The 22,701-nt window shown below is 37.5% G+C and overlaps 1 protein-coding gene across 10 annotated transcripts in view; it reads right to left on the bottom strand.

The window, feature by feature from the left end:
* LOC147384396 (C2 domain-containing protein At1g53590-like) overlaps positions 1 to 21,040 on the bottom strand; it is a 38,051-nt gene extending 17,011 nt beyond the window's left edge. For all 10 annotated transcript variants that reach the window (XM_086426621.1, XM_086426620.1, XM_086426619.1 and 7 more), the window contains exon 1: positions 20,581 to 21,040. The gene's annotated coding sequence lies outside the window, so the exon portion shown is untranslated. The remainder of the gene's footprint in view (positions 1 to 20,580) is intronic.
* Positions 21,041 to 22,701: the final 1,661 nt, after the last annotated feature.

A 22,701-nucleotide genomic window follows, 5' to 3' on the forward strand; every position in this document is an offset into this window, starting at 1 on the left:
GAGATTGGCAAACTTGAGGCTAAACCAGTTGATACTCCAATTGAGCCAAATCATCGATTGAGTGAAAGTGATGGTGAAACTCTTGAAGATATCAGTCATTATCAATGTTTGGTTGGCAAACTCATCTCCATATCTCTTACACGACCTGATATTGACTATGCAGTAAGCGTTGTTAGCCGGTAAATGAACCATCCAGGTTCCTCGTAGTTTTTCTTTGTCTAATGTTTTACATGTTCCTAATCTCACTACTAATCTTATGTCTGTTAGTAGTGCTACAAAAAATCTAAATTGTTGTGTTACCTTTTTTCCCTCTCATTGTGCTTTTAAGGATTTAGAAATGAAGATGGTGATTGGTAGTAGTCGTGAAGTAGATGGCTTGTACCTTCTCAACATCCCAACATCTCAGCACATTCCATATGCTCAGGCTTTTTTGAGTAGTAGTAGGGTAGTCAATAAATCTCAAATAATGAGATGACATATTTGATTGGGTCATGTTTCTTTTCAGTATTTATAACGTCTGTTTCCTTCTTTGTTTTAGTCTATGTCATTGTCAAAGTTACAATGTGAAATTTGTCAATTGTCAAAGCATTGTCGTTCTTCTTATCCAACCAGTTTACATAAAAGAAATTCCTCTTTATTTTCTCTTGTGCATTCTAATAAAATTTATTACAAAGCAGATATTAATAATTTACGAATGAAAACTGAGAAAAAGAAAAGAAAAAGAAAAACAAATAACAAAAATTTGGGTCTGTACTTACCAGCATACTCAGGTGCAAGACATCCAAATGTCTCGGCTGCCAATCGTATCTCAAGAGAGTACGTACTTCTCATCAGGAGCGTTCTTAACAAGACCAACATCTAAATCCTTAATTAGCTCTCATGCCATCCCAAAGAAGTATATTTGAAGGCTTCAAATCTGTGTGGATGAAACTCTATTGTGCTACATCCAATGTAATAGAGAATTTCTACTTCCATGAAAGAAAAGAATTCTCATTATCATTCTCACTCTGATCAAACAAATGCCCACAAGGGCAATTTTACGGGTCAAATTTTTTGGTTTTTTAATCACTGTACTCTCCCGTGTCAGCACTAGAACCTATCTAGTCTCAGCCCTCACACACAGTTTAAAGGCAACAGCCTAATTTTATCTCTGCACAAATTCTGGGAGTATTACAAACTCATGCCCATTGTCTTCCCATGACAATGGAAAAACAATGGAGGTTCTTTTTGTTTAGTTTATAGCAACCTCTAACAAAATTGCTATGGTGACATCACATAATACCTGTACAAAATCTATAGAGTTGACTTATAGCAGCCTACACGTGTCCTCATCAAGAGTAAGGCTACATGGATAACCAACCATTTCTACAACCCACAAGCTTGACACCTGTCTATCTCTTAGAGAACTTCCCCAACTTCCTGCTAGGTGTCCTCCTTCCATGAGATCACCTCTGCCATGTGTCTCATTGATATCCATATGTCTGCACTACATGTGATCTGTGCATGGGACATAGCTCCCAACAGCCAGGCCAACCACATAACTACCCAACCGTCACAGTTACTCTACTACTCTCCAACACATTGCTGCATAGCTTGATCCTTGGCTTCGACCATGTCTATTGGGTAACCTCGTGGATATCACCTATATCCACTCTCGAGCGCCTAGGCTGATCGCCTATGCACGCCCCTTGCTGTTCGTCACGCCCCTAGGATATACATGCGCTATGCACCCTCACACGACCTACACCTCAGTTGAGAGCCCGTGCGCCTGAGTGCCAACTTCACACGGAGTGCCCTCCCCTCCCCTCTAGAAGCAAACATCATTTCATGGGATCGATCATACTGGGTTATAGGTCCGGTTTGGAGCTTCAACCCAAAGATCCGTTTCTTCCCATGTTGCATAGGCCATCCCTAGCACTCATTAGAATGCCTTGTTATTTCCCAGGACCTCCCATGTGTGGCCCGTTAACTTAAGCCGTCATCACGTGTAGCCCATACAGCACGCTGCATACCCACACGGTTCACTGCCCTGCTCACACGACTTGCTACCCTGCTCACCCGGCATGCTGTTATACCAACACGGCTTGCTGCCTTGCCCACATAGCTTACTGATGCGCGCAATAAAGCCTCTGACGCGCAGCCCATCTATGCTCAACAGTTAGGGGGCTTACAATCCACCCCCACCAGAAGAACCCGACGTCCTCGTCGGCAACTCTTCAACATACTTGTTCACCTGTTTCTCAAACTGCTACAATGTCACATCCTTTTCCCAGCCTGCGAAGGCGGGGGAACCCTTGTGCGAAGACTTAACACAAAAACAACCGATCTTGCGAAAAACACGATACTCGGAAGAAAACAAAAATTCAGAGCACGGTGACGCCCTTTTCCTGCAAAAACAGCAGAACAAATCATCATGCTACCTCTATTACCAGGGCTAGACGGAGGTCAACCACACTATGCTTCCACAGACCCCTAAAAACGAAGCAACTTTTCCTTGACGGGGCTACTCCCCAATTTTCCTCTTGACAAAAAGAGGGCATGTTGCAATTTGCTTGACCTGGGTTCATAAGACGTCGTCCAAAACCACAAGTAGCTTTTCCTTGTCACGGGGACAATTTTACAAGTTAAATTTTTTTGTTCTTAATTACTGTACTCTCCCGTGTCGGCACTAGAACCCATCTAGTCTCAGCCCTCACACACTCACATACTCACACACACACAGTTTGAATGCAACAGCCTAATTTTATTTCTGCACAGATTCTATGAGTATTATAAACTCATGCCCATTGTCTTTCCATGACAATAGAGGTTTTTTTTGTTTAGTTTAAGCAACCTCCAACAAATCTGCTATGGTGACATCACATGTCACCTGTACAAAACTTATAGAGTTGGCAACATGTGTCCTCATCAAAAGAGAGGCCACATGGATAACCAACCATCTCTACAGCCCACAAGCTTGACACCTGTCCATCTTTTAGAGAACTTCCCCAACTTCTTTCTAGGTGTCCTCCTTCCATAAGATCAGCTCTACCACGTGTCTCATAGATATCTGCCCACATGTGATCTGTGCATGGGACATAACTCCCAATAGCCAAGCCAACCCACATAACTACCCAACCGTCATAACTACTCTCCAGCACATTACTGCATAGCTTGATCCTTAGCTTCAGCCATGTCTCTCGGGTCACCTCGCGGATATCACCTATCTCCACTTTCGAACCACTAGGTTGATCTCCTATGTACACCCCTTACTGTCTGTCACGCCCCTTGGGTACACATACATTATGTACCCTCACACGAGCTACGCCTCAGCTGAGAGCCTATGTGCCTACTTCACACGGAGTGCCCCCCTTAAAGAGTATGCTAAGTATTTTGCCCATCTCTAGAAGAAAACATCATTTCATAGGACCGATCATACTAGGTTATGGGTCGGGTTTGTAGCTCCGACCCAAAAATCTGTTTCTTCCCATGTTGCATAGGCCATCCCTAGCACTCCCTAGGATGCCTTGCTATCTCTCAGGACCACCCACATGTGGTCCGTTAACTTAAGCTATCATCAAGTGTAGCCCATACAACATGCTGCATACCCACACGGCTCGTTACCCAGTTCACCCGACATGATGTTCTACCCACACAGCTTGCTGCATGCCCACAAAGCTTACTGATACGCGCAGTAAAGCCTTTGACACGCAACCCATCCTTGCTCAATGTAGACACCCCATTTTTGCATCCGCCTGATTAATCAAGTCGTCAACCCGATCGCAAAGGTTCCCAATGATGGATGTCTATTCCTGTCACGCCCCAAAATCCCAACACTCATCCCTATGATTCATCGGTTAGAATCTCGAGGTGTGAGATAATCAATCACACAATCTGACAGAACATTCATAAATAATAATACTTATGAAAAGAAAATATACGCAGCGGAATAAACATTTAACTAACATCTATACGAGACTCTAGAGTAAACAGAAGAAATCGACAAACACTGATATAAGTCAAGATCTTTAATCTTATAATTCATCAGGTTACAAAAATTTCTAAACTACCATGTTTCTTATCTACAACCAAAAACCACTAAGATCCTCTACTAGTCCTCAAAGACATGGCGGCGGCAAGACATCAATCTGATCCTCCTCAAGGACCTCCTCAAAAGACTCCTCAAAGAACGGTTCTTCAAAAGTTGAATAATCTGAAAGGGGAAGGATAGGGTGAGTAACAGGGGAATGTTACTCAGCAGGATGAACGCCGTTCTAACAACGAGTCATACATGCACGAGTATAATCAGTTGAACAGTTAAATAATGTAAGTTTTTCATAATGTAACATACGATAAATGTCTAAGCATATTCAATAAACAGTTAAATAATTTCAACCTATCATTTCTATCATTTAAAGTAACATATGCATCTTTTAAATGAAAACATCTATCAATCATTACAAAATAAGAAAAAGATACATAATAAGAACACGGCGGTGTAATCGATAAGAGAGCAGAGGAACACACCGATATAACCGCCTCGGCTATGGCAATACGATATTCCAAACTTAACCTCCGATGTGGAATCCCATCGTTATAATCTGATTTTGTGGCCGGTCTAGCATACCACGGTTGGATGACCATTTATCTGGCTCAGACTGGCCGTTGACCAAGAACCCAATACTGAGTTCAACTAACGGTGAGGTCGACCGTTTGACGACTACAGACTAAAAGTGATCACTAACTAGCCCAGGAGACCCCTCGCGTCGAAGCCTATCAAGAGGCAATGCATGTGAACCCCGCCTAGCTCTACACTATATAGAGACCGCCTTTACACACAACATTTCCCAGGAAATAAATAGGAAAAATTCCCGAATTTCATAAGCTGTAATATGCTCTAAGGTATCCCATACTACCGAAGAGCATATGACATCTAGTGTTATCCTAGATTGACTCGCCGCTTCCGGATACACAGCAACGCGTCACTCTTTATGGATTTTCTACAAACCTTTACTGGTAAATAAAATAATTTATTTTGTATATAATATATCATTTCTTTTTAATCGAAAATACAAACAAAGTCTGGTAGTACCCTCCAGTGACAGTTATCTGTCATATCCATCCATCAACCATCTCATCCCTCTATCCATCTATCACGTTTTACGTGGCATGGCCACTATGTAAAACTAGAGGCACTGTCCCATCAATCAGTCGAGAACATACGTTCTCTTTATCCATCCATCGATTAAATCAATCAATCTATCATCTAATTTCCTACATATCTATTAAAGTAATTTTACTTTTAAAGCAATTCGAAATCCATAAAGCATCAACCAATTCCATTCGATGGTTTTGGTTGAGTCGAGAGACTCGAAAACAAAGATAAAACCATAAGACATAAAAGCTGAAAATCTATGAAAATTTAACTAAGTGTTGAAAAATAATTTTTTTTTTCAAAGTCGAAATTGAAAACGAATTATTTATTTATTTATTAAAGAATTTAAAGTAATACTTAATTAGTTTTAATGAAATAAATGTAGGAAATGGGTATACATACTATATGGAAGCAACACAAAACAAATTAGAACCAAACTCAACATTCGGATACTTTTCCGAATTGCTGATTTTTCGTCGAAACTCGAACCAAACTCGATCCAAATATCATATTAACTATAAAATGCTTATATTACATCAAATGAACTAAAACCAATCATAAATAAGCATGTAAACATGATTCAAATCGTTCAAATATGTATAAACTTAATGAAATAATCGATTTATCAATAATCATATGGATTTTCTATGAAATTATCGCATAACTAGAAGGTAGAAGGGAAGGCAACCTACATCAAGCTATTTTTCAACGGTTGAATGGACTTTAAAATCGCCTCCGGCCAATCTCCAAAATTTTCTTCCGGCAAAAATCGGATTTCTTTGCGTCCACACGTAACCCTCGGCGAGAGGAATAACTTTCCTTCTTGCGCCTAAGCTCGGATCGTTCTCGTTTGGCGTAGATCTGAGTTTCAAATATTGAAGGAAAATGGTTGAGATTTGTTTAGAGAGGAGAATAAGAAAAATCTGATTTTTCTAATAGAATTTAGATATTTATATCACTTAAGTTGGGACATACTTATCATTTTGGGAATTATTTTTCCCAAATGCCGAATTGGACAAACTTATACTCTATTTCGGATAATTTTTCGACACGAATCTAATGATATGATCGGTTTCCTCAAATTACGTCTCTAAGGTGTCATTTACCTATTGTAAAATATCTAACGCGAAACTCGAGGATTTGATAACTTTTAAATCAATGCACGGATCTAAAATTCTTTCCTCGAGATACATTTTAGGATTTTCAGGTCATTACAATTCCAATGCTTTATTTTGTTATCAGATATGTTTCAGAAATCCGGATGAGGTATCTCGAACTGACAAAACTTAGAAACCACGCTACGCTAGGAAAATACGACCCCAGAAACATAGAAATCATCATCTTGCAGACTAAAAAGAAGCTTCATGATAAAAATCACTAAAAATGACCAATTACCAAAATACCCTTAACATCAAAACAATCCTAGAGCCTACATTACACTTAGGAAAACCCATTCAAACACATAAAATAACAAATCGAAACCAAATAAACCACACAAAATTTGATAAAATTACGAAAATACCCCTCATAAAATTCACGATCATTTCACATAAAAAATTTCATAAATGACAAAAATCAACATTTCCATTGAATTCCTTACGAAAAACTGATTCTAAAACATCCTAGAATATTGAAAAATGACTTAAAACGTAAAAAATCCTCTCCGAGGGCAAAATGGTAATTTTACAACTTTAATAACTAAAAATTTCAAATTAATAAATAAATCATTAAAAAATGTAAAAAGAAACATTAAGGTCAATCAAGTAAGACTAAAGTCAAGTAAGGCTAAAGTCAAAACATTAAAGTCAATCAAGAAAAATTAAAGTCAAAGTATTAAAGTCAATCTCATAAGACTAAAGTCAAAACCCTAAATCAAAATACTAATCAAGTCAATTTCATAAGACTAAGGTCAAAACCCTAAATCAAAATCCTAATCTAATCAAGTCAATCTCATAAGACCAAGGTCAAAACCCTAAATCAAAACCCTAATCTAAATTAATCAAATCAATCTCATAAGACTAAAGTCAAAACCCTAAATTAAAACCCTAAAGACTAAGTCAAAACCTTAATTGAAACCTTAAAAGAAACCCTAATCAAATCCTAATGCTTCTAAAAACTTTATAAATAAGAGCCTCCACACCCTATTTTCGTATCAAAGAAAAAACCCTAGGAAAAGTAGGTAAAGAAGCCTCCATAGCCTCTTCAAAACCCTAATTTTGGAGCCCCAACTCCTTCCCTAACACCCCTACTCCGATTTTAGCCTAAAAAACACCCAAAACCCTCTAAAAAACATCTCAAAAATCCATAACAAATTTGAAGAACTCAGATCCAAGAAGGAGATACCTTACCTCGGAGATCAGGAATTAGATCCGGAGATATAACGAAGTAAGGAATACGGTACAAGGAGCCATTCTAACCAGATCTGAGGGAATAACACTTTTGCAGATCAAAGGTAAATTTTTTTTATTTTTTTTAATCTAGGTTTATCATTAGCAATGTAGATCTATTTGGGATAAGTAGAGACCGGCATTGGCCGGGCGGGGTTGGTGCCTAACACCTTCCAACCCCGTAACATGATCCCCGGATTCAGATTTCTATAGTAGATTAGTTCTTTTTATCCATTGTAGGGTCAATTTGGTTCCTAGACCGTAATAACTAGGTGGCGACTCCCTAACCTAAAGGGTCAAAAATGGATCCGCGCACCCCGCGGATCGAGGGCGCTTTCACTCAACAGTTAGGGGGCTAACAAAACACCCCTACCAAAAGAACCCAATGTCCTCATTGGCAACTCTTCAACGTACTTGTTCACCTGTTTCTCAAACTGCCACAATGTCACATCCTTTTCCCATGAAGCTTCACTCTCTAGAAATCCTTGCCACTTCACCAAATAATGGGTCCTTTGATTTTTCTTACTTTAACCTTTAGTCACGAGGTCTTAAATTTTCTCCACAGTCCTGTCAAACTGCTTTCGAATAGTTGGAGGAGCCCTCTTTGGTGTATGTCTTGTCTCATCTACAAGATCTGGATGGTAAGGTTTCAAGAAACTTACATGAAATGTAGGATGCATCTTCAACCTATCTGGCAGAATCAAGTGATAAGCAAACTTGCCTACTCGCTTCATTATCTCAAATGGACCGTCATACCTCAGAATCAAACCTCGGTGAACTTCTTACTCTGAATTTTCTTCCAAATCTAGGGAATGAGTTTCAGCATAACTCGATCTCCCACCTGGAACTCCACTGTCCGTCTATCGCGATCTGCCCATTTCATTCGTTTGACTGCCTTATTCAAATTGTCTCATACCTCTTTCAAGAACTCCTGCTTGGCACACACATAGCGACAGGCGGTGGGAAAATTACCCTGAAATCGCTCTCTAGCTATCTCATGCGATGTCATCGGTTGTTGGCCTGTTGCCAACTCAAATGGACTCATCCCCGTGGATGAACTTCGATGTAGATTGTAACAAAATTGTGTTGTGTCCAACAATGTCACCCAGTTTTGCTGGCTCGCGATCACATAATGTCTCAGGTATTCTTCTAGCAATGTATTCACCCTCTCCGTCTAACCGTCTGTCTGCGGATGAATGCTAGTAGAAAACTTCAACTCTGACCCCAGCATACTAAAAAGAGCCGTCCAAAATCTGCCAATGAAACGGGTATCTCGATCGTTGATGATATCGTCCGATACGCCCCAATATTTCATTATGTTCTTGAAAAACAATTCTGCTGCTACATTTGCATTGCTTGCATGCATAGCAGGAATGAGATAGCGTACTTCGAGAAACGATCAACCACCAACAAGATTGACCTATACCCCTGAACCTTCAACAAACCAGTGATGAAGTCCATGGAAACATTCTTCCTTGGTCTGTCTGGAATAGGTAAAGGCTCCAGCAATCTAGTAGACTTTTTCTTCTCTGTTTTGTCTTGTTAACACACCAAACACGTCTTGATGTACAGATTTACACCGTTTTCCATTTTCAGCCAATAATAACTCCGACCTAGTAACGCATGTGTTCTTTCCTGTCCCAAGTGGCCTGCCAATAAAGAATCATGTGCTGTGTCTCGTTTTGTTAGCCTCCTAACGTTATCTGTATGGACAACGAACTTTGTCCCCAGCATATAATGTCTCCACTCCCACAAGCAATGAATGACAGCAGTCATTTCCTTCTCATGCACAGAATATCGTTGTTCTGCTGCATTAAACTTGTGGCTTTCATACGCGATAGGATGTCCCTCTTGCATCAGCACGTCACCTAATGCGCGATCTGAGGCATCCGTATGAACTTCGAAAGGTAAACTGAAATCAGGAAACCGAAGAACTAGTTTTGAAGCTACTACATTCTTCAGTTCATCAAAAGCTTCTTGACATCTTGTTGTCCACAACCATGTCTGATCTTTCTTGAGAAGGTCTGTTAATATAACCACTTTCTTAGAATAACCAATAATAAACTTCCTATAGTAGTTTGCGAGACTAAGGAAGGAACGTAACTCAATAACTTTGGTCGGGGCTGGCCAATCTGTGATTGCCTTTATTTTACGTTCATCCATCTTCACATATCCTTGACTCACTACATGTCCAAGAAATGTGATCTCCTTTTGACAGAATTCACATTTCTCGGGCTTTACATATAGTTCAAACTCCCTGAGTTTGTTGAAAACCATTTGGAGATGAGCCACATGCTCCTCCAAGGTTTTACTATACACAACTATATCATCTAAGTACACAACTACAAAACGATCGATATAGTCACAAAATACGTTATTCATTAAATTACAGAAAGTTGCAGGGGCATTTGTTAAGTCAAAAGGCATTACAAGATATTCGAAAGAACCATAACGTGTAACCATTGTTGTCTTAGCTTCATCGTCCGGTGCGATGCGTACTTGATAATAACCAAACCGCAAATCCAGTTTTGTGAAGTACATAGCTCCTGAAAAAAGGTCGAACAGATCCGCAACCAATGGTACTGGGTATTTATTCTTAACAGTCACCTTGTTCAATGCTCTATAGTCCAGGTGCTCCATATCGTGCCTTGGAGGGCTGGATATATCCGGAATCCAGCAAATCAGTAAGTTGTCGCCTCAACTCTTCAAGTTCCGATGGAGCCATTCTGTATGGTGCAAGAGACGGAGGCTTCGAACCAGGAATCAATTCGATTTCATGGTCGATTTCACGTCTTGGCAGTAGTCGCTTTGGCAATTCTGGAGGCATGATGTCTGAAAATTCATTCAACACTTCTACCACAAATTTCTCAATGGGTAGCCCTTGGTTACTTTTGATCTCTACCGTTGTCACAAGGTACATTCATATCCCTTACGCAATTCATCTTTAACTTGTATGGCTGACAGTAAACCAATCTCTTTCTTTGCTTCTGTAGTCTACCCTTTCCCCTTTCCACAGCAGGAACGAAACAAGGCCTTAGACCATCTGCAATAAATATCCCTCCAATATGTGACAACAATGCCACCTTGGCCTATACGAAGAAGTCATTCCCGAAAATGACTTCGAAATCATCTAATGGCACTGACATTAGATTCATCCTCCTTGTCCGCTTTCCTACTTGGGTGGTAACATCCATGGCCATTCCCTGAATTGGCGGCCTTAATCCGACTTGTGTTCTCGATTGAGGCATACCTCGTATAAGGGTGCATAGTGCATGTGTACCCTAGGGACGTGACGGACAGCGATGGACGTGCATAGACAATCAGCCTAAGCGCTCAACTGTGAGATATGTGATATCCACGAGACGACCCGAGATATAGCTGAAGCCAAGGATCAAGCTATGCAGCAATGTACTGAAGAGTAGGTGAGTAGCTGTGACGGTTGGGTAGTTATATGGGTTGGCCTGGCTATTGGAAGTTATGTCCCATGCACAGATCACATGTGGTGTAAACATGTGAGTAGATATCTATGAGACACATGGCAGAGATGATCTCATGGAATGAGGACACCTAACAGGGAGTTAGGGAAATTCTCTAAGAGATGGACAGATGTCAAGCTTGTGGGCTGTAGAAATGGTTGGTTATCCATGTGGCCTCTCTTTTGATGAGGACACATGTAGGCTGATGTAAGCCAACTCTATAGGTTTTGTACAGGTGTCATGTGATGTCACCATAGCAGTTTTGTTAGAGGTTGCTGTAAACGAAACAAAAAAAACCTCTAATGTCATGGGAAGACAATGGTCATGAGTTTGTAATACTCCCAAAATCTGTGCAGAAATAAAATTAGGTTGTTGCCTTTAAACTGTGTTTGTGAGTGTGTGAGGGCAAATACTAGATTGGTTCTAGTACCGACACGGGTGAGTATAGTAATTAAATAACAAAAAAATTTAACCTGTAAAATTGTCCCCATAACAATTGGTATCAAAGCACGGTTGTAATGGCGGGTAGTGGCGCGATAGAAGCAGTACGTGATTGAGTTAGCCGACTCGAAGCATTGTTGGCCGAACTCTCAAACAGAATCCCCAACGGTGATGAAGGGGAGTCTTCTTCCTCATGAGTGGAAGAACGTATTGAAGTTTTGAAGACAAATTTTGAGAAGTCTACACAAAGTTGGAAAATCAAATACGAAGATTTGAGTGCCGACATAGCCTCCCTCACTTTTGTCTTCAAGGAAAAACTTCAATCCCTCACCAATGAACTGGTGGTTTTAAAGAGGGTTGTACGACTTACGCCCATTGGTGGTGAGTCATCATAGAAGGCCAAGGTCCCTGAACTAAAGTCTTTCGGTGGAACCAGAATGCTAAGGAGTTAGAAAACTTTCCCTGGTATATGGAACAATACTTCAAGGCTGTTCATACTCCGGATGGGGAGAAGGTGACTCTCACGAGCATGTACTTGACGGGAGACGCTAAACTCTGGTGGAGGACCCGTTCAGACGACAACACTGCACTTGGGAGACCCAGAATCGAGATGTGGGACTTCTTGAAAGAGTTGAAAGAGCAATTCCTACCATGCAATGTGGCATGGAATGCCCGCAATGCTTTGCGCAAACTCAAGCATACGGGTACAGTTTGTGATTATATCAAGCAGTACTCTTCTCTGATGCTTGACATCAAGAACATGTCTAACAACTACAAACTGTTCAACTTCCTGGCAGGACTGCAGGCATGGGCACAGGCAGAATTTAGAAGACAAGGAGTGAAAGATTTACCCGCTGCAATGGCCACGGCAGACAGTCTGGTTGACTGCAAAGTTTCTGCATCAGCCAACACCGATAGTTCTGACAAGGCCAAGAACAAGGGCAAAGGTAAGAAAGTTTACTAAGACAATTCTAAGGGTGGGAAAATGACAGAAATTAAAATTAAGTCCAATATGCAGCAATGTGTTGGAAAGCAGCTGAGTAATTGTGACGGTTGAGTAATTATGTGGGTTGGCCTTGCTGTTGAGAGTTATGTCTCATGCACAGATCACATGTGGTGTAGACATGTGGGCAGATATCTATGAAACACATGGCAGAGGTAATCTTATGAAAAGAGGATACCAAGCAGGGAGTTAGAGAAGTTCTCTAAGAAATGGACAGATGTTAAGCTCGTGGACTGTAGAGATGGTTGGTTATCCATGTGGCCTCTCTCTGGATAAGAATACATGTAGGCTAATGTAAGCCAACTCTATAGGTTTTGTACAGGTGTCATGTGAAGTCGTCATAGCAATTTTATTAGAGGTTACTGTAAACTAAACAAAAAGAACCTTCATTGTCATGGGAAGACAATGGGCATGAGTTTGTAATACTCTCAGAATCTGTACAGAAATAAAATTCGATTGTTGCCTTTAAACTGTGTGTGTGAGTGTGCGAAGGCTGAGACTAAATCGATTCTAGTGGTGACACGGATGAGTACAGTGATTAAAAAGCAAAAAAAATTAACCTGCAAAATTGTCCCTGTGACAACTTTACCTCTACCCCCATGTCTGCACCACATGTGATCTGTTCATAGGACATAACTCCCAATAGCCAGGCCAACCCACATAACTACTCAACCGTCACAACTACTCAACTGTTCTCCAGCACATTGTTGCATAGCTTGATCCTTGGCTTCAGCTATGTCTCTCGGGTCGTCTCGTGGATATCACATATCTCACACTCGAACGCCTAGGCTGATCGCCTATGCATGCCCCTCCATGTCCGTCACGTCCCTAGGGTACACATGTACTATGCACCCTCACACGAGCTACGCCTCAGCCGAGTGCTCGTGTGCCTACTTCACACGGAGTGCCCCCCTTAAAAAGTATGCTAAGTCTTTTGCCCATCTCCAAAAGGAAACATCATTTCATGGGACCGATCATACTGGGTTATGGGTCGGGTTTGGAGCTTCGACCCAAAGATCCGTTTCTTCCCATCTTGCATAAGCCATCCCTAGCACTCCTTAGGATGCCTTGCTATCTCTCGGGACCTCCCACGTGTGACCCGTTAACTTAAGCCGTCATCACATGTAACCCTTACAACATGCTGCATCACCTACACGGCTCGCTACCCTACTCACACGGCTCGCTACCCTGTTCACCCGGCATGCTGTTCTACCCCACACGGTTTGCTGCCTTGCCCACATAGCTTATTAATGCGCGCAATAAAGCCTCTGACACGCAGCCCATCCGTGTTCAGCAGTTAGGGGGCTAACTGGAATGTTTAAAATAAAAAAAATAAAAAAATGTTGACTAAGTCAACTAAGGTTGACTCAAGCCAAGTCAACTATGGTTGACTCAAGTCAAGTCAAGTCAATTATTGTTGACTAGTCAAACAACTTTGACTAAGTCAAATTGACTAAGATATTTTTAAGAAATTCTAAAAGAATTAGAATTTTGTAATATCTAGATATTTAAAATATCTAGATATTTTTTTTTAAAAATATCAAATAAAGATATTAGCTGATTTTTTAGTTGTTGTTTCATTTTCTTTACACAAAGAAAGAAGAGAAAAGTAAGAAGAAAAGAAAAGAAGGAAGAGAAAGAAAAGAAGGAAGGAAAAGAAATAAGGTAGGCCCTTACAACTATTTATAATGGTTTTAATAAAATATATGTATGTATATATATATGTATATTGCTGATTTTCTAGTTGTAAAAATTGGATTTGTGTTGTTTTTAAAAATAATTTTGATTAGAAATTTTAAAGTTAAAATTGTTTTGTAAATTTTTAACAACATGCATATTATTTATACTTATTTATATTATTGTTTTTATAATTTTAAAGCATGCTAGTATTTGTTATTTTGTTTAAAAAGAATTATTACATGTTAGTAATTGATTTATACATGTTTATACGTAATTATATATACTAAAAACAAAATACAGCAACTATGAAAGTTGCTGTTTTTTTTTGTATTAAATTGACAATATGTATGCTAGATAGGATATTAAAAAAAAATGGTTGCTTTATACGTACGTTATACGTGTTTATACGTACGTTATACGTATTTTATACGTATTAAATATAAAATACAGCAACTATAAAAGTTGCTGTTTTTATATAATATATTACTATGTTTACTTTAGTTTCATGCTCAAAAATAATTGTTAATTTATACGTATTTTACAAGTACTTAATACGTATTTTATACGTATTTTGTACTTGTCAAAAAGAAAATACAACAACTATATAAGTTGCTGTTTTTTTTACACAATACATATTTTGTTCACATTGTTATAAACATACATGATTTTTGAATAAGTTAAACTGGTGGACAGTTTACTTTAATCATTTTAGTGATGGATTTCCAAGAAATATTTCTAATTAAAAGTTGGGTAGAAAAGTAATTTATTAAAATGAATATGAGAACGAGTTCTCAATTGAATGTCGTGCTTTTAAAATACCCAGTTAGTGAGATGCTTCGGCGTATGCCGTATAAGACACGAAAAGAGAGAAAATATGAAGTGATGCTTCAGTCATAGACTGTGTAAGACACGAATGAGTGAAATGCTTCGACTAAGGGTCGTGTAAGACACGAAAGAAAGAAAAAGGAAAGAGAGATAAGACTATACATTTAAGAGTGGGCTGGGTATTTAAAACACGTGTATGTTTTATTTTTCATTACATTTTGAAAAGAAAATAAATACTTATATGTAGTATTTTAGTGATTTATTAAAGAGATTGTGAAAACCTATAAAGAATAACATGTTGTGATATTTCCGGAATGACGTGTTATTCTAGGATAACAGTTGCGTTGTTTGAGTTCTTATGTATTATGGGATGCATAAGAACACAACATCACAACAGGAATCCGGGAGTTTCTTTTCTATCTTTAATAGAGAACAAGATGTAGATAGTTGTATAATTGATATAGATTATCGAGGATCATATGCACGCTAGATTGACATAGATGAAGATGGCTAGTTAATGATCATTAATAGTCTAGAGTAGTCAAGAAAGAATGATCTACTTGATTTGGCCCGTTTCTTAAGGCCTTAGTCAATTGCCAACCTGAGTCGGAAAACAGTTACCCAAATTATGACAGAGACTAGCCATAGAATCAAGAACTAACAGTGGGGTTCCACACTGGTGAAGTATTGGAATAATCGTATTTTGACTGAGATATTCACATCAGTCGTGACCCTCAACTCTCTATTATAGTACTCTATTATTTGATGTTATATTATGAACAATTGTTTTCTTCAGATTTTTAAGTGTTTTAATTTCCTACTAAGTTTTATGACATCGGAGTTCAATTATTTTTAATTGTGTTGAATATCAAATATGCATGATTTATGAATTCTTAGAATGTTTAAACTGCATATAGGATGCTGTTATTTAAAATTGTAAGATTCCCCTATTGGGTAACTCCCCTGTTACTCACCCCTACGACATCACAAATTTCAGGCGCACCTGGTTTAGGTGATCCTTCCGAGGAGGCTCAGTGCCAGGGCCTTATAGATGATCAGTCCAAGCTTCCAAGAGTGGAGCATGGGTATTACTAGTTATAAGTCTTAAACTAGAGTTAGATTTAAGTCTTTAGCTATCGTTTTTGGTTATGTAATTATGAACACTATAGTATGTCATTACTGTTTTATGTATATATGTCAAGTGTTTCTGATGTTTGAGGATACGTGTCTGTTCTGTTGAGAAATGATCAGGTATGACATATAGTTATATTTTTGCCGTTTACGTTTATGAATTGATTATCATGATACGGGTTTTATATCATGCCTCGGGATTCAACTTGGGAATCATGAGGATTCGGGTTGAGTTTTTGGGGCGTGACACTAACACATACCATGCTTGACAGTAATTTCCATAAAAAAAAAATGCAGCAAAAAATTTGAATCTATAAACCTATACATGTTATTATAAGTTATTGCAGCAACCAAACACTTAGTTCACATCCGACAAATCATTTTCTTGAGTTAGAGTGACTATAACTTTAAGTCAATGGTGCACTTCATTAGTGCATATGGACAAAATGTAGTAGCTTGTAATACAATTTACCAAAATCAATAAGTAACACAGCCAATTCCAATTCCTAAAACTTGGGGACATATTCACATTAAGTATAGAGAAACCCAAGAAAATTAAGTAAACATCTAGTATCATTAACGGAAAAAAGGAAAAAAAAAACACACATCTCCAAAGAGGCCAGGATATCATTATTATGATCCTTCAGCCCGTCGTGTTTAGGTCAATGCAGATGTTACATTTTTTTATTTTGTATCATATTTTACAAATCCAGTACAGTATAATGATCTTTTGTTTGCTCTTCATATTCTTGTGGCCGATTTATTTCCCACCGTTCCATTTCCACTCACTTATGTTCTTAGGAAACAACTGGCACCTTTATATCCCCATCCTCCTCCAGATGCAGACACTTTAACATCATCTTCACAGTCTGCAAATCAGGTATCTAGTACTTCTTTTGATATTGATCTTCCTATTGCACAAAGAAAAAGTACTCGTAATTGTACTAAGCACCCCATTTCTAAGTTTGTTTCTTTATCTCATTTGTCTGTTTCGTATCGTGGTTTTGTTTCTACTCTTTCTTCTGTGTCTATTCCTCGTAGTGAACAGGATACTTTGTCTCATTCAGGTTGAAGATAAACTATGAAGGTTGAGATGGATGCTCTTCATCACAATGGTACTTGGGAGTTAGTGTCCTTACCTACTGGTATGGGCATTGTTAGTTATCGTTGGGTATGTGTGGTGAAGTATTTGCTTGATGGGTCTATTGAACGGTTGAAGGCTCGTTTCATGGCCAAAGATTATTCTAAGACTTATGGTGTGGACTACTCAGAAACTTTTTCTCCTGTGGCAAAAAGGACTTTTGTTCATATTGTCATCTCCCTTGCTGCCCACTTTCAGTGGCCCTTATGTCAGTTGGATGTTAAAAATGCCTTTTTGAATGGTGATTTGGAGGAGGACGTGTATATGGAGCAACCTCCTGGTTTTATTGCTCAGGGGGAGTCTAACATGGTGTGTAAGTTGAAAAAGGTCATTTATGGCCTAAAACAGTCTCCACGAGCTTGGTTTGGGAGATTCAATGAGGTAGTAATTTAATTTGGATTGAAACAATGTCAGACAAATCATTCTGTGTTTATTCACTTCAGTGTTTCAAGGACTATTATTCTGGTAGTTTACGTTGATGATATAATCATCACAGATGATGACACTAATGGAATAGAGAAGCTGAAAGCCTTCTTTTAGACAAAAGATCTTGGCAAGTTGCGTTATTTCTTAGGGATAGAAGTTGCGAGATCCAAAAAAGGTATTAACCTGACTCAAAGAAAGTATGTTCTTGATTTGCTTGATGAGACAGGTATGTTGGGAAGTAAACCTATGGACACCCCAATGGACCCTAATTCAAGTTGATAGTAGATAGTGGAGAGTTGTTTGATGATCCGAGAAAATGCAGAAGACTAGTTGGTAAACTCAATTATTTGACTATCACTCATCCAGATATTTCTTTTGCAGTAAGTGTAGTGAATCAATTTATGGAAATGCCAAGGGTTCCACATTGGGAAACTGTTGTTTGGATCCTTCGATTTCTTAAACAATCTTCAGGACATGGTTTGTGGTATAAGTCCAAAGATCATTTGGACTTAGAGGGGTATTGTAATGCTGACTAGGCAGGTTCTCCATCTGATAGGAGGTCTACATCTAGGTATTGCACTTTCTTGGGAAGAAACTTGGTTTCCAAGAAAAGTAAGAAGCAAAATGTGGTTGCAAGGTCTAGTGCAAAGGTAGAATATAAAGCAATGGCTCTTATAACATGTGAACTGACGTGGGTTAAGAATTTTCTCAAAGAATTGGGTGTTAAGATAGCTACTCCTATGCGATTATATTGTGATAATCAAGCTGCAATTCATATTACTTCCAATCCTGTGTTTCATGAGCGAACAAAGTACATTGAGACAGATTGTCACTTTATCAAAGACAAGGTTTTATGTGGGGAAATTAGTACACCGTTCGTGAAGTCTGAAGATCAATTGGCGGATATGTTCACTAAGGCACTTAACTGTAGTCGCCTCAGCCTTATTTGCTCCAAGTTAGATTTACTTAACATTTATGCTCCAGCTTGAAGGGGAGTGTTATCTTTTCTTTAGTTTCTTTTATTTTCTCTTCTTTAATACTTTATTTTCTGTAGTTTCTTTAATTTGTTCCAAGTTGGACTTTCTAACTTGAGGGGGAGTGTTATTGGTATGTATAGGACGTGGGGAGGCAAACTGGTCTTTTCCAATTCCACATGTCCCACTTAACTGTAGCCTTAATTCTCTTATATAAATATAAGAGAAGAGGCTCACAGAAGTAACTCTATTGAGCCTCTCTCTAAACTTCTTTACTAAACCAATCTCTTTCTCTTCTAAACACTAACAAGCTTCAAATATTGACATTTCATTTCCTCACCAAGAAAAGGTTTACCCTCCGTTTGGATTAACTACTTGGAGCATTTCTAGCTCTGACAGAAAGTTAGAATTGTGCTTCAAGAGCTTTTGGATACAAGTTTCTATTGGAATTGAAAGCCCATTCTATGAATTAGCCTCCCCCCCCCCCCCCCCTCTCTTACATCAAGCTTGAAGTTCTAACACGAAACTACTCCCCATTGGAGCATATGTCCAGAATTAAACCCAACGGGCCCATAATAATCCTCTCTACAAAGTACTTGTCCAAACATTCCCCACGACCAACATTTTGACCATTTCTTCTCTAGTACCCGTAATATGGCACTTCAAACTCCAACTAAAGTCACATATGGTACAGTTGTTGATTGGCTTTACAAGAGTGTGGCTCTTAGGTTGATTAGAGGGATGAATAAAAGAAGATGAAAGCCTACTACAAATAATGTATAGTACCATTGTTGACAAACTTTGCAAGGAGAGTCGCATAAATATGGCACTGAACCTCTTTCAAAAAATGATAGCAAAAACATTGTGCCATATGTTCATCTCTTTTTTGATCGGTCATATGTTCGTCTCTTACTACTCATTATTCATGGTCTATGTAATTTTGGCCTCTTCAAAGAAGCTACAAGCTTTGTTCTGTTCTATGACATGGTGAACCACGGAATCTCACCTACCTTCAGCATTCTTGTAGGTTGTGGGTGGACTAAAGAAGCACATGTGCATTTGAAGAAAATATAGTTATAAAGATCCCTGAGTTTTACTTTTCAAAAAGAAAATTCTAATATTTGTGTGATATTTTTGTAAGAAAATGAGGCCATATCAGGTTGTCTAATTGGCAACCTGTTTTTTTCTTTTCTTTTGCAAATTGCAAAAGATATTGTACACATAAAAGTGTCATTTAGAGATAAGGAATGGAAATTTGTACACGAAACAAAGGCCAATTACAGTCCCAATTAAAACATACATTATAGTTTAAACGCCAACTGCTAAATTGGCTTTCAACAAATTAAGTGGAGGAACAAGAATCTTTCCGCCAACTGCTAAATTTATCAGAAAAAACATTGATGACGATGAAGATTACAATGCATACCATGCTTGACAAAGTAATTTCCATAAATAAATAAAAAATGCAGCAAAAAATTTGAATCTACATACCCAAACATGCTATTATAAGTTATTGCAGCAACCAAACACTCAGTTAACATCCGACAAATCATTTTCTTGAGTTAGAGTGACAATAACTTTAAGTCAATGGTGCACTTCATTAGTGCATTTGGACAAAATGTAGTAGCTTGTAGTACAATTTACCAAGATCAATGAGTAACAAAGCCAATTCCAATTCCTACAAACTTCGGGACACATTCACATTAAATATAGAGAAACCCAAGAAAATTAAGTAAACGTCTAGTATGATTAGCAGGGGAAAAAAAGAAACCCATGTCTTAAAATTCAGAAAACCAAAAAAAAAAAAAACACATCTCCAAAGAGGCCAGATTTCTCCATCATTAACCCCAAAAAATACCCATCTAAACTAAAATGTGCATATTCTCCAATCATCAGCCCCTAAACTTCAAAGTTCTATGTGAATCAATCAAGTAGACTAAGAAACCACTAGTCGTTAGTTACCTCAAATAAGTCGACGCAGTTGACATTTAATTTCATCCAAAATCAGCTTTGTCTTCTGACGTTCAGACTTCAGCCATCGTAAGTAAGACTTCGCCTCGTTTTCATCTTCTTGTTTGCTTCCTTCCTCTTCTTCATCATTTTCATCTTCATCTTCATCATTATCATTATCTCCCTCTCCTTCCTCCTCTTCATCTTCATTTTCATCTGTTGTTTCTTCATCTTCGTTCCCCTCTTGTCCTTTTTCTGCATCTTTCATTTCTTCGTCTTCAAAAAATGGTAATGATGAAGAAGAAGAGGTTTCCATTGATTTTTTTGGAGGAGATTTGATTTTGGGAGACGTGGATGAACAATGGGACAAGGTAACCCTTTTTTTTAATTTTTTATTCCTTCCTTCAGCAGAGACAGAGAAGTGCGATTTTGTTTGACGCACGACTCGGTGACCAAGTATGGGAAGAGTGCGATTTTGTTGACGCACGGTTCGGTGACGAAGTAGTATGACCTCGCAATCCTATTTATATCGGAGGATTTTATGTGATTTTTTATTCAACGCATATTTTTTTTATTTTCTATTAAAAATTTCTAATTATTAACTAATTACAAAGACCTCCAACAAAATGATGCACGGTGATTTTATATTTAAAATATCTCAATATAAAATGGGAAATACTTTTCTTACAAATATAATAAGCTTTAATGCTTATTAAGGGTCGTTTGGCTAAAATGGATTACCACATCAGCAATCCAACACCAGAACCCTCTAAACTTCTTCCAAAAACTAATAATAATAATAATAATAATAATAAATTATTTTGAATTGAAATAACAATATTTGACCATTCAATCCTATTGAAGAATTTTGTGGGATTTTTTATTGAACACATCATTTTTTTTTAAAGTACTTCAACTATTAATTTATTACACAGAACTTCAATAAAAAATATTTTAAATTGAAATAACAATATTTCAATAGGAATTTCAAACGACTCATTTTCTAACCACAAGAAAAGATAAGGTTTTTCTATGCTTCTAAGCACTTCTCTTACTTTCAAACCCTAGATAATATCATCTCCCACTGTAAATGTGTGATTTTATTTTTTTCATATATATATATATATATATATATATATATATAATATATATATAGATATATATATATTATATATATATATATATATATATTTATATATTTATATATTTATATATTTCAGAAATTTCAATTTATTGAATTTTTTTAATATTTTCTCATTAAGGTTTTTCTATGCTTCTAAGCACTTCTCTTGTTTTCAAACCCTAGATACTATCATCTCTTTATGTAAGTGTGTGATTTTATTTTTTTCATTTATATCTTTTATTAATTTATTTTCAGTAATTTCAATTTATTAAATTTTTTAAATATATTTTCAATTTATTTGTTCAATATACTTTAATATATGTTTTTAGGATTTTTTTGGGGGGGTTTTAGATCTACATAAGCTTAATCATAAACAATTACTTTAGGCTTGTTCAATAAATTTCATGTTTAGAATTTGTATATCTATATATATATTTTGTCACCAATAAGTTTTTGATGATATATTATCTTATAGAAAATAGAAGGAAAAAAATTCAATAAAATATTCTAGAAGAATTTGTTAAAGGAAAGAGTGTTAATTATGTCTTTGATGCAACAAGAAGGATTTGAAATCCAAAATAATATATTGGTGATGATGATTTTTCCAATGATTCTAAGGGGATACATTTGGATTCTCATAATGAAGATTTTCGTTATCATGGACTAGAAAAGGCAAATGATCAAGTAGATCCATTTGTTGGAATGATATTTGATACTGTAAAAAAGGCATATGATTATTATAATGGGTATACTAGAACAATTGGATTTAGTGTGAGGAAGCAAAGGACAAGTAAGATTCGATCTAATCCCTACAAGATCTATAGTCAAACATTATGTTCTTCTGTTGAAGGTTCTTACCAAAAAGTCAAAACACCAGAAAAGAGAAGAGAAAATAAAAGATTTCAATGCTTAGCTGCATTTCATATGATCCTCAATCCTAACAGAAAATATTTAGTGACCAAATTCATAGTGGATCATAGTCATAAACTTGTCCAGCCTGAGAGATCACA

Source organism: Akebia trifoliata, chromosome 15 (assembly GCF_017979445.1).
Source record: "Akebia trifoliata isolate Shusen 1 chromosome 15, ASM1797944v1, whole genome shotgun sequence".
Taxonomy (NCBI): domain Eukaryota; kingdom Viridiplantae; phylum Streptophyta; class Magnoliopsida; order Ranunculales; family Lardizabalaceae; genus Akebia; species Akebia trifoliata.